General features: G+C 38.5%; 1 protein-coding gene across 9 annotated transcripts in view; it reads left to right on the top strand.

Annotated features, from left to right (window-relative positions):
* The window catches only part of ZNF438 (zinc finger protein 438), a 197,765-nt gene that overhangs the window by 81,308 nt on the left and 97,722 nt on the right, over positions 1-18,735 (top strand). For 2 of the 9 annotated variants that reach the window (XM_027559776.1, XM_027559771.1), the window contains one exon: positions 5,235-5,361. The exons of 6 other annotated variants lie outside the window; for them this stretch is intronic. The gene's annotated coding sequence lies outside the window, so the exon portion shown is untranslated. Of the gene's footprint in view, positions 1-5,234; positions 5,362-5,670; positions 5,719-18,735 lie in introns of all 9 variants that reach the window. One more of the 9 variants, XM_027559772.1, reaches the window with a different exon arrangement.

Raw genomic sequence — 18,735 nt, 5'->3', positions numbered from 1 at the left:
TTCTCTGAGGAAGTTAATAAGAGCTTTTGTGACCTGGTTTGAGTACAATTTACAGGCGCCCATTTAGGTGATCTGGAGGAAGAAAAATGGGATGAAAAAGTCAAAGTTATGATTGTGAACAAGAAGGAAAGTTAGAATTTTAAAACCAGCATCAAAATGGTACAGACAAAGAATTAGAAGTTAGGAAGAGCCTAGGAGGAGAGGTTTTTAATTAGAGCAACCCTCAAGACATTGGAAATTGTTATGATGGTTTTAAGTAGGCAACTCTTTGGCCTTAAAGTGAATCCACAACTTGACTTTCTGTATGTGGTTTATGAGATATAAACACACACAGAGTGTGAGGCAAAAAGGTAATTGTTTTATGTAAAGCTGTTTTGATGTATGGCTTCTTTTATATTGAAAGCCTCCTTGGATCTTAATTAAATACATTGAATGGTTTTAAAAGTTAATAAAATTGTAAGGAATTTTTTTTTTTTTTTTTTTTGCACAGACAGTTATTTTCAGTTTGGTGAACAGGACTATCATTAGGAAGATTGTTGAAAGCAGTCTGTGATATAAAGCTTGAATGGTGTTAGTAAAGAACAGGAGCTTTAGAACCTCACTTGGACCCTATCTACAAATAAAATAAACTTTTTCATGTAATACTGAAATCAGCAATGCAATTGAAAATACAATAATACTTTGTATAATTTTATTATTCTATTTTGCTTTCTTTAAAATTAATTTTATTGATACAAGGAATTCATAATTTTTTTTTAAAACCTTAAACATGAGATTTAAATTACCTTTGACCATCTCAGTCCCAGGGTCATCTCTTGCCATTTATTCTTCCAAATCTTGTTCTGAATACTTAAATACATGTATTTATATGTCTAGAAGAGATACTTGTGTTTTGTGTAGGTGTTAAACAATAACCCACAAATGTATTACGTTTTGCTGGTTCACTTAAGTGTGACCTTCCATTATACCTTTTGTGTTTAACAGCAGTAATGTTGCTGATCACAGCTGACATTTACTGAGTAGTTACTATGTGCTAGGCAAGATGTTTAGCATCTTTCATGTGTTTTGTCTCCCAGTCTTCATAATAGGCTTCAGAGGTGAGTAAAAACTGATTTTATATGAGTAAAATTCCAACGTTATTCTATCTCACATTTACATTAAATTACTGATGTAATTTAATCATCACTCTTTAGTACAACTTCAAAAATAAAGCAGAATGATTGCTTTTAATTGTTAAGAATATAACTTTTATTTCTGTGAGATTCATTCTTCTGTGCCATTGGTCTCTCCAGCCAGCCCGAAAGGTATGTGTCTCTGCTAAGCCAGAGGCTGGGGGTATGCTCACCTTTCAGGAATGAGCTGGTCATACATGTGTCATGATTGACTCATCCTAAAGGAAGAACAGACACCCCAGACATTTCCTCAGTAGTTAATGATTTTCAGAGCCCATGCCTGTGATGATGTCCTTATTTGGGGGTCAATTATAGGGTACAAGTCCTAGGTGTGAGCAGGATTTTTTTTTTAATTAATTTATTTTTGCTTGAAGGATAGTTGCTTTGTTGGTTTATGCTGTACATCAGTGTGAATCAGTCATAGGGTATACACAGAGGTTAAATTTTGAAAGATGCTTTTCACCGTGCTCTTGGCCATGCTGGTAAAAGCTACAGTTGCAGAAACTCTGATCATTTTTATGGCAGTTTGTAGACAGGGAGTGGTTGTTGGGTGGGTTGAGGAAAAAAAAATCTGCTTATTATGTGTACTCTGAGTTTAGAATTTGGATAAAGATATTTTCAAGATTTCTTGACAAAATAAAGATCTTTACTATGTGGGACAGCTGTCAGAAGGTTTAGATCTCAGCTCTGCTGCTCAGCTAGCTGGGAAAACTTGAAAAGGCCACTTAGTGATATTCAGTGAAATGATAATAATATCCATTTGTGTTGTTCAGTTGCTAAGTCATGTCGACTCTTTGTGACCCCATGGGCTGCAACACGCCAGGCCTCTGTGTCCCTCACTATCTCCCAGAGTTTGCCCAAGTTCATGTCCGTAGAATCAGTAATGCTATCCAGCCATCTCATCCTCTGCTGCCCTCTTCTTCTTAATATCCACTTAGTAAAGTTGAGGTGAAATTACATGGAGTGTCTTATACATTGTGAAGCGTTGTGTGAATGTGCAAATATCGGGTGATGCTTCTGTCATTTTGTCATCTGAACTGTTGTCGAGGTCGTCTGCAGTTTGCCTTTTTCACTGTTGCCTCTGTCCTAAGAATGTAACTGCTTTCCTCTGTCCTTTATTCCATGGAAGAGAACACCGTATCAGAGCTCTGTAATCTTCAGGGTGGGAGCTGGGGCCCTATTGCTGAACGTGAAAGTGTTAGTTATTTAGTCGTGTCTGATTCTTTGCAACCCCGTGGACTGTAGCCCACCAGGCTTCTCTGCCCATGGGATTCTCCAGGCAAGAATACTGAAGTGGGTAGCCATTCCCTTCCCCAGGGGATCTTCCTGACCCAGGGATCGAACCCAAATCTCCTGCACTGCAGGCAGATTCTTTACCGTCTGAGCTACCAGGGAAGGCCTAAACAAACATTGAAGTACAGCCAGCATTTCTTCAGGCCTAGTGTAAGAACTGAAAAGATCATCTGCAGTAACTCATGGAAGAGACATACCCAGTGTCCCAAGAAATATCTTTTCATTGTAATTAATACATAGTGTTTGTAAACATTTTGGCCTTTTTGTCTTGAAAAGTAAACAGGTGTTAATTAATATCTGTCTATATAGGAAAGTATTTGTTAATAAATTCTGTTGCAGTAGAACATGGTTTGAAAAAACCATCAGAAATTACCTTGCTGTGTCTTCTTTTTGGTTGCAGCACTTAAATTATCCTCAAATCTCATCATTCAAAGAGGGCATGAGGTTTTTTTATGTTTGTCAGAAGGAGACATGGGGTTAAAATGATGAAGAGACCTTCCAAGTCAGCTCTCAATTCTGGATAAGGAGAGAGCACCATTGATTTTCCATTTGGTCTAGTCTGTGATGAGAACTGATCCTTGCTTAGAAGCTGTGAAAATCTCAGTTGCTCTTTGGGTGACCTGCCGTTCACTGTGTGTGTGTGTGTCTCCTGTGTGGGTGTCCTGCGTGTGTGTGTGACCTGCCACTCACCCTGTGTGTGTGTGTGTCTGACTCTTTTGAGTGACCCTTTTGACTGCAGCCTGCCAGTCCATGGGATTTTTAGGTGAGAAGATTGGAGCAGGTTGACATTTACTTCTGCAGGGGATCTTCCCCACCCAGGAATGGAACCCACATCTCCTGCATTAGCAGGCAGATTCTTTACCACTGAGCCATCAGGAAAGCCCACCAGTCACCATACAGGATCACTACTGGTATAGTTTGCTGCTTGAGGAAGATATGTGTACTTTGGAGGAGGCACACTGCTGAAAAAAAAAATTCTCTGGTTTTACTGTTCCCTCTTCTGGATAGTTCCAAAAACCCAAGCCTTTTAATTTTCATTGGTGATTTGCTTTGTCATCTCTGTATTCACTTTCATTGGTTTCTTGACCTACTCTTTGTGGTAGACCGTCCCTAACCTGGTTATACCAATGGAAAAAGTGAAATCTTATTTCAGGGTAACCTGTAAAATTCCATTCCATACTTTAGACTTAGACTACTGAAGATATTTTCCCCTTCATTTTATCTTACTCCCCCTATGTATTCTTACTGTCTTGAGCGCCATGGGGTTTTTTAGTTGTTTGTTGTTGTTTTATTTTTTAATGAATCTCCTTCAGACTCACTATTTATAGAAGCTGAACATTTCCTCCTTTCTCAGAGGCAGTTGTGGCTAGAGTAGCTTTGCTTCTTGAGATCCTAACCAGGGGGGTCTCTGAAGGAGTCCAGAATCTGCAAGTCACACTTGCTTTTCCATAATTAGCAACTAGAAATATTTTAATGTGCCTTGACTATACCTAAGCAACTCTTTAAAAAAATAGTTTGCAATCAGTTGAATTCTCTAAGCTTCTGGCTTACAATACAGAAGAAACTTCTACAGAGAGTAGATAAAGGATGGGGTAAGAATTTTCCGATTTGATTGCATATTATTTATTGTGGAAAGAATGTTTTCCCTACAGACTGACTAGGAACAAGATGTTTAAACATAAGCCAGGGTGGAGACCTGTTTGTTTGGTCAGCTTCAGAGGAGCCACGTTTCTCTACTTGTGAAGAGTCTGCCAAATCTTCCATCCTCCCCACCCCCGCCTGATTCTTCAAGTTTCTTTGGGACTTTTACTTAGGGCCCTTGTTGGATAAGGCAGTGATGGAGTGCATATGTGGCAGTTAGAAAGGCTAAAGGCTTTTTTTCTGGAGGGACATGATTTTATCATGTCATCATAAATTTATGCTGTGCTGTTTGTGTGTGTGTGTATAAAATGGCTTTTTCCCAGGCCCCCTCTGTAGTTGGCTTGTGTATTCACATAGCTGGGTGGCTGCAGGACCTCATTTATCACACAGGCAGTGGGAGCGGGCACGGAGATATGAAAGGGTTACTGTTCACATTTCCTGTGTAATTCCCTCTGATCTTACTGAGCTGTAATTCCTCTCTTGATGTTAAACATTCCCAGGCTCCTATAACCTTCTCACCAGTTTGTGCTAGCCAAGTTTGTCCCAGGTGATCATGTATGTAGGGGGACCTCCTGCTTCTAAAGATTAGAAACCCCTTCTTGGTCCATGCGATAGGCTAGCTGTTCTCATTAATTTGCAGCCCAGAAGAAATGCCTTTGATTTAAAACAAGAACAGAGCACTAACGGATTAGTTTTAAAATTCACATTAGCAGCCAACAACCAAATCTGTTGTCATATTAGATTTAAAAATCTTCTGATTCCTGGACTGGTGAATTTCTAGGTAAACCAAAGCCCTATGGATCTAGCGGAGATTACCTTTTTCCTTCTAAAAGCACATTTGAAAAGTGGGTTCTGATTGGAAAAAGGTAAATTTTGATGCCACCATCTTACTTTTAGCTTATGTGATCGGTAGAGTGTTTTTAGTTATGTCATGTAAAGCCACTTAGCTGAAATGGCAACATTTCTGCTTCAATTCAGGACGTAGTAGCTGAGCGTAGGGTGGTATTTATTTTCTACTTTTTGTCTGGTTTTTAAAGTATATAGCAGCTCATTTTTGTTCCACAACTTTTAAAATGTATATTTTTGTGGTTGGCAAAAGGTTTTCTATTTTTCCCTTTCCCCCTAAAGTTTTGGGAGCAAATGACATGTTCCTGTGAAGCACTGTATGTGTCAGCAGCTACTGATGGATAGGGACACAGTACCTATTCCAGCCCTGGCCTCATCCGTGAGGAGCTTCCCTCTAACACAGCTCAGGGTAAGTCTGCTCCTGTTGCTTGGAGCACATTGCCGTGTTCCCACCGTCCAACTCGGGAACCTAAGGATTCAGGGATGGACAGAAATGAAACATTGTCTCTTGGAAGGGGTTTCTAGGATAATTAAAGTTTGCCAGTGTTTAGGCCAAGTAGACTGTTTACATGGCTTCAGGTAGTGAGATAAAATACTTTTTATGCACCTTATCCATGGCTTCCCATGGAGGCAGGTAGAGGAACTTTTAGATTGATTTCGTTTGGATCTGCCTTAGAAAGCCAATGTGACTCGTTGTTGTCTCTCATTCTCCCTTCAGTTTCCCAGAGCCTGAGGTAGCCTGTCACACGGACGGCTTTCAGTAGAGGTTTGTTTGAATACATGTGAAGTAGACATTACTTGTGTAGATTCTAAATTGGTCTGTATGTGTGTCATTAAGCACGTGTCTAATAGTTTAACTCTCACTTTTCCAATTCGTCTCTAATGATAGATCCTGTTCAGAGTTTTTTGTTATTAGACAGTTAATTCCTCACAACAGTCTGTGTCCAAGTCCCTAAGTGCTTTCCACCTGGCTGGCTAACTGTGGCACTGCTCAGTCATAGAGAAAAATGACATTTAGTCACAAATTACTTAAATTATAGGCTGTTAATATTTCCTAAAACCAGTAAGCCCATTTATTATTGTAATGATGGAAGAATGCTTATATTTTCTCCCAAATAGTTATTCCTTAGGACCGTCCTAGAGCACTGAATAGTAATGTTAATCAGTGGACAAATACTTAGAGAATGATGACGTACACAGCATCGTGCCTGGTACCATGTGTTCTGCAAAGATGTGTACGACCTTGGTCCTACCACCTCGAATCTAGGCTTCTCCACAAATAGGTGCTTTACACCAGTCAGCGTAAGGCCATCAGAATGGATATGGGCCGAGAGCCCTGAATGAGAATCAGGTGAGTCCTCTTTCAGTGCATTAGATGCAGGAGATGCAGGTTCAGTCCCTGGGTCAAGAAGACACCCTGGAGAAAGGCATGGCAGCTCATTCCAGTATTCTTACCTGGAGAATCCCATGAACAGAGGAGCCTGATGGGCTACAGTCTGTGGGGTTGCACAGAGACTGAGCACACACGCATATATGCACACACTGGCACCAGGCACTCTCCCGTTTACAAAGATAGGAATGTCAACATGCACATACACATACACGTGTGCGTTATACATATATGTTATCCCCTTAGTAACGGCTACTACCTGGTCTGGACTTCGTAATTTATGTTAACACACCAGTATTTCTTTATGTTCTCTTTTTAAATCACTGCTTGAGACTACTACAAATGGTGTTAATTTTATATTTGTAATTCTCGTTGGGTTTTAATCACGAGTAAGAGTCTAAATAAGCATTTGTTAAATGAACTAAAGGACAACCTGTGTGTGCATGTTTTGGCTTAATTATATACAAACAGTAGCTTATTTAGTAAGATGAAAATGGTTGGTTTTCATTGCAGCAACTTGGTTGAAGTTTGTCATGTTTGGAAAATTGTTTTATAGTATCTCTGAGAATATTGGCCTTTTTATCTCTAACAAATAATTTTACCTTATAATGAACTTTGCAAATTACTTCTGAGTAAGACCTGGGTCTAGGCTTCCTTTTCCAGTTTGGTAGTAGAGGCTAGACACAGGACATTGTGAGTCCTGCAACAGCCTAGGTAAATTACAAAATAACATTATTTTAGTGATCTGTTATTACATAATTAATTGCCTCAACACTGAGTGGTTTGTTCTGGATAGCTCATGGTTCTGTGGGTTGGGAGTTCAGACAAGTCTCAGTTGGGTAATTTTTCTATTCCACATTGCACTGACTAAGATCACTGGATGGTATTCATTTGGTAGATGGATTAGATGCTCTGGAGGATCTAGGATATCTTTATGCACGTATATGGTGTGTGGACAAAGGTAGAAGATGTGTCTATATGACCTTTTTAGCAGAGTCTCAAGGGAGTCAGACTTGTCCTGTTGTGGTTTAGGACTCCTAGAGAGAATTTTCCAAGAGATGGGAAGGATGATGCTATAGAGGAAGGTCTAAAACTGGAAACTGGCCCCACATCACTTCTACCATATTGTGTTGGTCAAAGCAGTGCCAGAGCCCCCCAGTTTCAGTGAGATGCGACATAGAGTGGCCTTTCAGTGGAAGAGGTATCAGAGAATGTGTGGCCATCTTACTCTGCTACAGTTCACCCTCTGGCCACAGATGATTTACATTCCTCCTATATTCTAAATGTACTCAGCCCCTTCTGAGAATCCGAAGTTGTCATCCGTCTATGGCTTTATTCTCAAGCTTCAGGTCCAGGACCTTGTCATTTAAGTCAGGTCCAAACGTGCAGAAAGCTCGCCTGGTGTAGTTGCCTCAAGAGACAAGTTATTTATTCGGCATATGTTAGAGAGGCAGGCATAGAATCACTGCAATAAGCATTTCCATTCAGAATCAGGAAGCAAGAGGTGCATAGCTTTCACTGGTTCATAGTAATTTTGAAATCCTAATGCTGTCATTTCTTTACTAACATTATTTTTACTCCCTGGAAATGATTATCCATGGCTCCTGACTTCACCCTAGCAACTCTGAGTCATCCATCATTTTATATAAAAAATGGTTCATGTTTACAACTGGATAGTCTTGCCAGCCTTGCTTCCTGCTGGCAGAAATTTGAGAGTTCGGAAGCATCTTTTCAGTTTTTTTCTCTTTCTGTTCCTGTCAGCCCTATATGACATAATTCTTTTAAAAACTTTGTGAAATTCCTGTGTATCAAATTATAGTCCACTCTGTTAGACAGAAGCCACATTCACATTTGTTTTGAGATATATTTTTTTCTACTTCAGACTGTGAGTAAAGGCATTATAAGATGATACCCATAAGATTCTGTGAAGCTTTTCTGTTTGAAAGAGAGTCCAAAAGGGACACCCTCAAAATTCCTATAGGTTTTTTATCTAAAAAAGATAGTCTTATGAGGCACACACTCTTAAGATTCTTAGAACTGAATTAGATATAACATGTAATCATGGTATTTTACAGTCACATTCTAGAAAGTTTTGTCCCAAAACCATGCTTTACTGACAGCCCTAAACTTGACTTTTTACTTTGAAGCTATATCTTAGTTTTCTGTCTAGGCAGAATGGGGACGAGGAAATGTTTTGTTTTAGAAAAGAGCAAGTCCTGGCTCCTTAAATTCCTGAAAGTGAAATGGTTCTTTTATTAGCTCTAAATTCTGCTTGAAAATGGAAGAGTTCTTTTGTTAACTTACCTTTCTCTTTGAATCCCGTATTATACTAGGCTAAAAGAGACTAATACTTTGACCTTCTGCCTGGCAATCTCCTTAGCCAAATCTACCACTTTATTGGGCACGTTTTCTCTTTTCTTTTTTATGCAAGGAATAGTGTTGCACAATTTCCACCACCATGTAAGAGGGCTTGTCATTTCTCCATCTGTTAACATTTTCACTAATGTCCTTCAGGCTTTCATTAACAGTGTTTTTAAGGACCTCCCTGTTTCTGCTCACCACTTGGTCCCAAAGCCAATGTCAGTATTTTAAGATTTTTATTACAGAGCCCCCACTTCCATGTGCCAGTATCTGTTATGATTATCTAATTCTGTTACAAATTACCTAAAAACTTACAGTCTTAGAAAAACAGTCATTTTGTTGTACTTCACAGTCTGTAAGTCAGTGCAAAGGGCAGGCTCAGCTGGTGGTTATTCTTCATGTAGCATCAGCTGAGGTTAGTTGGTGGCATTCAGCTGAAGGATGAGCTGGTTGCAAGTCTCTAAGACAGCTTCATATTTACATTTCTGGTACTTTGATAAGAATCATTCAAAAGCTAATTTTGGCTGAGGCTGTCAGTCAGAGTGCTTACACCTACCTTCTCCAGGATGACAGTCTTACTATAGTTAAATGATGGTAACAGTAGCACAAAAGACAGGAAGAAAGGAATAGATATCTTCTGTTGTAAAATTCTTATTTCTGAAGTGGTAAAATTGTCTGAGTCACCAGGGAAGTCCAAAATATTATTAAAACTTAGGTTGTGGTAAGTTAAAGCTCTGTAGTTTAAACACCAGAGCAATAAAACTGCAAAAGAAACAGGTACATCTAATAAGCCAACAGGGAAGATAAAGTAAAATACTAAAAAATATTCAGTCACAGATAAGGCAAGAAAAAATGCGAAAAGGAAACAAAGAATAGATTAGAAAATAGCTAGATGATTATTTCAGATTCAGCCATATAAATAGTTACATTACGTATAAATGATTTAAATGCTCTGAAGACAGATCATCAGGCTAGATAAAAAAGCAAGACCTAACTACATACTGTTCACAAGAAATCCTATTCAAATATGAACACAAGTTATGAGTAAAAGAATTGAAGAAGATATACCATGCAAACACTAATCACTAAGAAAACTGGATTGGCTATATTAATTACAACAACAGGCTTCAGAACAGAGACTATTACTAGCAATATTGAGACATATTTCATAATGATGAATCAATTTATCAAAAAAAATAACAATCCTAAATATCTATGAGTCCATTAACAGAGCTTCAAAATACTTGAAATAAAAATTTACAGAACATAAAGGATGTTGTTGTTCAGCCGCTCAGTCATGTCTGACTCTTTGCAACCCCATAGACTGCAGCACACCAGGCTTCCCTGTCCTTCACCATCTCCCGGAGTTTGCTCAAACTCATGTCCTTTGAGTTAGTGATACCATCCAACCATCTCATCCTCTGTCATCCCCTTCTGCTGCCTTCAGTCTTTCCCAGCATCAGGGTGTTATCTGATGAGTTGGCTCTTTGCATCAGGTGGCCAAAGTGTTGGAGCTTCAGCTTCAGCATTAGTCCTTCCAGTGAATATTCAGGTTGATTTCCTTTAGGATTGACTGGTTTGATCTCCTTGCTCTCCAAGGGACTCTCAAAAGTCTTCTGCTGTACCACTATTCGAAGGCATCTTTTTTTAAGTGCTCAGCCGTCTCTGTGGTCCAGTTCTCACATCCATATGTGACTACGGGAAAAACCATAGCTTTGACTCTACGGATCTTTGTCAGCAAAGAAATGTCTCTGCTTTTGAATACATTGCCTAGATTTGTCATAGCTTTTCTTCTAAGAAGCAAGCATCTTTTAATTTCATGGCTGCAGTCACCATCCAAAGTGATTTTGGAGCCCAAGAAAATAAAATCTTCCAATTTTTCTCCATCTGTTTGCCATGAAGTGATGGGACCGGAGGGATGCCCGTGGTCTTCATTTTTTTTTTCCAGTTTTTAAAAATGTATTTATTTTTTGTTGAAGGATAATTGTTTTACAGAATTTTGTTGTTTTCTGTCAAACTTCAACATGAGTCAGTCATAGGTGTACATATATCCCCTCCCTTTTGAACCTCCCTCCTATCTCCCTCCCCATCCCATCTCTCTAGACTGGTACAGAGCCATTTTTTGAGTGTTGAGTTTTTAGCCAGCTTTTTTCACTCTCCTCTTTCACCTTCATCAAGAGTCTCTTTAATTCCTTTTCACTTTCTGCCATAAGGATGGTGTCATCTGCATATCTGAGGTTATTAATATTTCTCCTGGCAGTCTTAATTCCAGCTTGTGCTTCATCCAGCTTGGTGTTTTGCATGATGAACTCTGCATATATGTTAAATAAGCACAGTGACATATACTGCCTTGTTACCCTTGAACATAAAGGATAAATAGGCAAAACTACAGTTGTAGTTAGTCTCAAACACTTCTCTCTCAGCATTTGATTTATAAGTAGGCAAAATATTAATAAAAAAGAAATCTGGAACAACACTGTTAACCCGTTGGAGTTAATTGACATTTATAGAATCTTGCACTCAACAATAGAAGAATACACATTCTTTTCAAGAACACATGAAATTTTCATCAAGGTAGGTCATATGTTAGATCATAAAACAAGTCTCAATATATTTTAAAAGATTAAAACTATGCAGGACATGTTCTTTCACTGTTTCTAAATTGTATTAGAAATGAATAGCAATAGAATATCTAGAATTCCTTCCCCAAATATTTAGAGATTAAATAGCACACTTTTAAATAAAGCATGGTTCCATGAAATTACAAGAAAAAGTAGAAAATATTTTTAACTCAATAAAAAATGAAAACACATGGGAACAATATTTATGCACCAAAAGCTGTGATTAGAGGAAAATGTATAGCTTTAAGATACAGATGTTAAAACAGAAGAAAAGTCTGAAACCAGTTATCTAAGCTTTCACTTTTGGAAGCTGGAAAATTAAAATGAACCCAAAGTAAGTTGAAGGTAGAAAACAAGAAATAGAAATCAATAAAATAGAATATTATAAAACAGACAAATGATGGAGAAAAATTGGTGAAAACAAAAGCTTTTTAATCGATAAGATTAGTTGGCTCTCTTTAGTGGCAGTTCAGTGCCTTCCATATATTCCTAGATATAAGAGGTTAAAATTTCCATGTCTCTTAAGTTCTAGACCCAAAAACTGGTGTCTTATCATAGCCACCATATTTTATTGGTCAAAGAGGCCATTCAGATTCAAAACTTGGAAAGTACATGTGTACCCACTTCTCAATGGGAGGAGTTTCAAAATATTTGTGTCACTCAAGCACAGTCATATTTTTGAAGAGCTTATGAATGAAAAGAATACTGAATGAACTGAAGTAACAAAAATGGAAGAGCACCTATGAGATGAGACTGTTAGAAGTCCTCTTTCCTGAGTGTGTGTGCTCAAAATGAACACTGGCTAAGGATCAAGATTGCTGTATAAGAGACTCTATGAGGGAAAAGAGAAACCGTGGAAGTTTTGGTTATCACATAGTCTGACATATTGAACTGGAACCTGGGGAGTCTTCAGACACACAGCTGCTTTTCCCCATAGGTTGTTTACTGAGCCTTGAGACAGGATGGGAGGTTGGCAAGTTGAGCTGGAAATATGCAGTGATGTCTTCTGCAGTCTTGCAGTGCTTAGGAGACAGTCTCTTTGTGGTAGGGTTAGGGTGCAGCTGCAATAAGCACAATTAATTTCACCTTTGAGATGTTTTACACCAGAAGTAAAATAATTAGATGGACGTGAACAGCTCCTTACCCTACCAGTCTAATAGAGGGAAGGATGGACCCTCACTGGGAGAAAATAATGTCAGCCACAGTTTTATGGCTATTACATTCAAAATATTGAGAATACAGTAAAATGTTATATGACATGTAAAAAGTAAAAATATATATATATGTTCAAAGAAGATAAATAGAAGCAGATCTGCCAGTGATACAGATCTAGAAGTTACCAAACAAATATTTTATAGTTGTTGTAAATGTGCTAAAGGAAATGAAGCAGTTAGAAAAATGGATGAAAAGATGAACAATATTAATAGAAAGGTGGAAATATTTAAAAAATAATCAAATGGATATCCTAGGGCTGAAAAATATGACATCTGAAATTAAGATTTGAGTTTAAGAGCAAAGTAGGCACAACAAAAAATAAATAACTAGAACTAGTGAACTAAAGGACAGTTCAGTGGGAAAATGTACAATCTCAGAAAGGAAAAAGAATGGAAAGAACAAAACAGCTTAGGAGACATAAGATCAAGTCACTTCATCTAACGTTCATGTGGTTGGAGTCCCCAGAGGAGAGAATGAGAAAAGCAATATTTGAGAAAATAATGACCAGAGGTTTTCCAAACTGATTAAAGATAGCAATCCACAAATTCAAGGAGCACAGGAAACTTAGTGAACCCCAAGCAAGATTAATATGAAGAAAATCACACCTAGGTACAACTTGGTGAGACTTGTGAAAACCAGCTATAAAGAAAAAATCTTGAAACAATCGAAGTAAGCTCCACTACCTTCAAAGGAACAGCAGTAAGGTGGCTGACTGTCCTACAGACATTATTAAAACCAGAACATTAAGGAATGACATCCGTAAATACTTGCAGAAAGGAAAAATACTGCCAACCTGAACCTCTGTACCCAGCAAAAATATTTTTTTAATGAAAGCAGAAAAAAAATGTTTTTAGACAAAAGGTGGGAGATTTTATCACAAGTAGAACCATAGTGCAAAAATACTAAAGGAAGTTATTCAGTCTGAAGAAAAGTGATCCCAGATGAGCCATAGGACCTCAGGAAAAGTGAGGAGCCTAGGAAAGCCTATGAATAAATATAAAAGATTTCAGACCATTGAAAGCAACAATATTAATGTTTTGTGGGGCTTTAAACATAATTAGAAATGAAATATTTAAAATCAGTGGAACAAAGGGTTAGTAGGTGTAAGTGAAGTTAAACTAACATTTTTTTGTCTAACCCAGGAAGTGGTAAAAGTCATCTGAAATCAAGGAAGTATTTTTAATCTCTAAGATAATTGCTAGAAATATTACAAAGATGTTTAAACAAAAAGTTTACCAAAGGTAAAATAAAATAATTTAAAAAATTGGGTATCAAAAAAAGAACAGAAGGAATGAATAGAAAGTTAATAACATGAAAGTATCTTTAAGTATAATTAAATTACATAAATTGGCTTCTTCTTCCAATTAAAACCAGAAATTTTTGGACTAGATTTTTAAAAAAAGACAACAATGTATAGTTAAGACATAAGACATATTTCACATAAAAGGATATGGAAAAAAATAAAAGGTACACTATAACAAATACTGACTAAGGAAATCTTATATGTTAATATCAGACAGAGTAATCCTTACGGAAGAATGAATTATGGAATGCTCTATAATGATAAATGATCAATGCAGTAGGAAGACAGAACAGTGCTAAATTTATATGTTCCTAACAGCATAACTTGAAAATACATAAAGCTAAAATTGACAGGACAAAAAGGAGAACAGATGAATCATAGTTGCAGAATTTTGCAACCTTCTTTCAACCACTAGTGTAACAAGCAGATTTTTAACATGATTGTTAAAAGTGTAAGGTGATAGAATATTTAAACAAGGTTATTAACTTGACCTATTGCTATTCATAGAATATTATTCCCAACAACTGCAGAATACACATTCTTTTCAAGCATGCAAGGAATTTTTACCAAAATAGAACATGTACTAAGCCAAAAAGCAAATCTCAACAGATTTCAAAGGATAACATATAGTATATGTTCCGCAGTAGAATTAAATTAGAAATATATAACTGAAACATAAAAAAGCCTATATTTGCATGGAAAATAAATAGTATGCTTTTAAATAATCCAAGGGTCAAAGAAATACAACCATGGTCAAAATATGTTGAACAGTATCAAAACTTGTGAGACACAAAGTAATGCCTAGGGAGTATTCAGTTCAGTTCAGTCACTCAGTTGTGTCCGACTCTTTGTGACCCCATGAATCACAGCACACCAGGCCTCCCTGTCCATCACCAACTCCCAGAGTTCACTCAAACTCACGTCCATCGAGTCAGTGATGCCATCCAGCCATCTCATCCTCTGCCGTCCCTTTTTCCTCCTGCTCCCAATCCCTCCCATCATCAGAATCTTTTCCAGTGAGTCAACTCTTCTCATGAGGTGGCCAAAGTACTGGAGTTTCAGCTTTAGCATCATTCCTTCCAAAGAAATCCCAGGGCTGATCTCCTTCAGAAGGGACTGGTTGGATCTCCTTGCAGTCCAAGGGACTCTCAAGAGTCTTCTTCAACACCACAGTTCAAAAGCATCAATTCTTCGGCGCTCAGCCTTCTTCGCAGTCCAACTCTCACATCCATACATGACCACTTGAAAAACCATAGCCTTGACTAGACTGACCTTTGTTGGCAAAGTAATCTCTGCTTTTGAATATGCTGTCTAGGTTGGTCATAACTTTTCTTCCAAGGAGTAAGCGTCTTTTAATTTCATGGCTGTGGTCACCATCTGCAGTGATTTTGGAGCCCAAAAAGATAAAGTCTGACACTGTTTCCACTGTTTATCCATCTATTTCCCATGAAGTGATGGGAACAGATGCCATGATCTTCATTTTCTGAATGTTGAGCTTTAAGCCAACTTTTTCACTCTCCACTTTCATTTTCATCAAGAGGTTTTTTAGTTCCTCTTCACTTTCTGCCAAAAGGGTGGTGTCATCTGCATATCTGAGGTTATTGATAGTATTGGATAACTTTAAATGCATATGTTTTCAACATAAGGTATAATTTTCCATCTCAAAAAGCTACAAAAAGATGTGCAAACTAAATTCAAATAAACTAGAGAAAGCTCAGATTAAACAATATGTCTTTTTTTTTTTTTAATATGATGCTGTTAATTTGAGCTTTCTCTTTCTTTCTTAGTAAGCGTTTGTCAGCTTTATTAACATTTTCAAAGAAACACAGCATGTGAGATCTTAGTTCCCTGACCAGGGATTGAACTCAGCACGCCCCGCCCCTCCCCGCTGGCATTGGAAGCATGGAATCTTAACCATTGGACCACCAGGGAAGTCCCTATAACTTTGATCTTACCCCCAGATTTCTTCCCTTTCCTCCCCAGGAATTTAAACCTGGCTTTTGTAGGTAGTGCCAGTTTTGTTTTGTTTTGTTTTCCACAACCATCTCAAGAAAATTTTTTTTTTAATTTTTCTAAGTCTATAGATTTTAAAGGGAGGGTGATGTGTTCCTTTGCTCTCCACTGTCAATTCAGGATCAAGGTGCCACCTTGTGTGTCAGTTCCTTTTCTGCTAAGTCTTATGCTGCCATCTCCCATTTCGAAGGCTTGTTATTGGTTGATTTCCAAGAGGGCCACCACTCTAACTTCCTCAATCATGTCAGCATCACACTTGAAACTGTCCTTTGCACACCACACTGTGTGATTATATCTGTTTCTTCTAATTCATGTTTTGGGATTTCTGATACTCAGAACTCATTATTCTTTAAGTTGCTCAGTTCTGTCAGTCAGAATCATTTAAAGATCTCAGATGCTGAAAGCCCCTTTCTCTTCTCTAACTTTTTTCTTTTAAGCCCTTAAATTCAGATATTCTTCATTTATGTACTGTTTCTCCACCTCTCCTTCCCTCCCTAACTTCCTTCCTCTCTATCACAGTAAATGGCCTTGTTATTGACCTTAACTCCCTCAATTTTACACCCTTACACACAATAATTTTTATCCATATCCATCACCCATCCTTTCTTCCATTTCTAACCATGAAGAAAGAACAATTTCTCTTCTTAACATGGCTAACTCTACCTTCTCTTGACTTTGCTTCATTATTAATCCCTTTTCCTTCCTTTTACTCTCATTAAAAAGAAAATAGTAACTCTTATTGAAGATTCAGGTTTACATTCAAACTATGCAAGGCCTCTTAAAAGAATAATGTTTGATAATTAATTCCATTTCTCCTTTTTCTTTAATTCTTCCATTTTTTTGTTTTCTTTTATTGCCCTCCTGAAATTTCTTTCTAAGATCATGAGTGACTGTTAAGTTATTCTTAGTCCTCCTTCTGCTCTGAAAACACAAGACAGGGTGCTTCGTTCTTTGGCTGTTCTTCTTTGACTTCATTGATAGACATCAGTTTTTTGTGGAAAGCCTGCTTATCAAATAAATAAACCTTTTGGAGATAAGTAGACTTCCCTATTGACTTGCTATAGCAAGAGTGACCACACAGATATGGGGGTAGGTAGGGGGCTGCTTTAGGAAACGAGTGTAGGGTTTTTATTGATTATGTTTGGGCTTTCAAGTTCTAGGGTGAGATGCCAGAAGTCAGGTGAGTCTTTTGGAGTGGTCAGTTTCTTTAAGGGATGCACACAACGCATGGTTGTGATTGAAAGGCAAAGTCTGTGGAGGCTGAGGATGCTGCACTAGTGACTGTCTGACTGGATGGTGGTAACTGGTCCAGCTCTCAGTCCTGCCTACCTTATGGGGTGGTTATTCTGGTTCTCATTTTCAAGCACACTTTTATTGTATTTTTGATTTTTTAATTCCATTGCTGTTGCCCTGGTTTCTTCTTATCCTGACTGTTGTAGTAACAAAACAGGTCTCACTGCCTTTTCAGTCTTCTTGTAGTAACTCTAAAAGCAGAACCATCTTTCTAGAATATAAATTTGAATGAGTTTTCTACTGAAAACCCTTGATGGCTCTTTTTATGTACAAGATAAAACCACATATACTGAAGGTAGTATTTAGCCCTTTCACAGTAGGACCTGGAGCCCGCATTGCAGTCCTTGTTTGTCTGCTGCTCTGTGGGTCTCCTGTCCCTCTCTCCCTCCTGCTTTCCCCTCCCCCTACCTCCCCCACCTACTTTTCTCATCCTCTCCACCAAACAATGCTCTTGTTACAGAAGCATACTGACTTTCCCAAGCTCACACACTGTATTGTGGCTTCTGTGCCTAAAATATAGTTTTTGTTTCTTCTTGGAATATTGTTTCCAAACCTTACCTTTATCTGATTGCTAAAAGTCCTATCTCTTTTAAAACTGAATTTAAGTGTCACCATTACAGACTATTGGAGAAGGAAATGGCAACCCACTCCAGTGTTCTTGCCTGGAGAATCCCAGGGACGGGGGAGCCTGGTGAGCTGCCGTCTATGGGGTCGCACAGAGTCAGACACGACTAAAGCGACTTGGCAGCAGCATTACAGACTATGTTACTTTGCCAGGACTACATAACAAAATATTATAGACCAGTGACTTCAACAACAGAAATCTGTCTGCTCAGTCTTGGAAACCAGGCCTCTGAGATCTCGGTGTCTGCAGGCTTGATTTCCCTGGGGCTCCTCTCCTTAGCTTCCAGATGCCCATCATTTTGCTGTGTCCAAATGTGGTCTTTCTCCTGGTGTGTCTCTGTGTTTCCTAACTTCTTCCTACTATAGGACACCAGTCACATTGGATTAGAGCCCACCCTAAAGGCCTCACCTTAGTCACCTTTTAAAGGGCCTTATCTCCAAATACAATCACACCCTGAGGTTCTAGGGCATTGGGGCTTCAACACATTAATTGGAGGGGGGAAGGGATTGGAAGACACAGTTCAGTCCATAATACAAAGCCGTCACATATGTTCCCTGTAGTAAGTATGGATGTGAGAGTTGGACTGTGAAGAAGGCTGAGCACCGAAGAATTGATGCTTTTGAACTGTGGTGTTGGAGAAGACTCTTGAGAGTCCCTTGGACTGCAAGGAGATCCAACCAGTCCCTTCTGAAGGAGATCAGCCCTGGGATTTCTTTGGAAGAAATGATGCTAAAGCTGAAACTCCAGTACTTTGGCCACCTCACGCGAAGAGTTGACTCATTGGAAAAGACTCTGACGCTGGGAGGGATTGGGGGCAGGAGGAGAAGGGGATGACAGAGGATGAGATGGCTGGATGGCATCACCGACTCGATGGATGTAAGTTTGAGTGAACTCCGGGAGTTGGTGATGGACAGGGAGGCCTGGCGTGCTGCGATTCACGGGGTCGCAAAGAGTCGGACACA

Source organism: Bos indicus x Bos taurus, chromosome 13, assembly GCF_003369695.1.
Source record: "Bos indicus x Bos taurus breed Angus x Brahman F1 hybrid chromosome 13, Bos_hybrid_MaternalHap_v2.0, whole genome shotgun sequence".
NCBI classification, from domain to species: Eukaryota; Metazoa; Chordata; class Mammalia; order Artiodactyla; family Bovidae; genus Bos; species Bos indicus x Bos taurus.
This window is presented reverse-complemented; position numbering and strand designations above follow the sequence as displayed.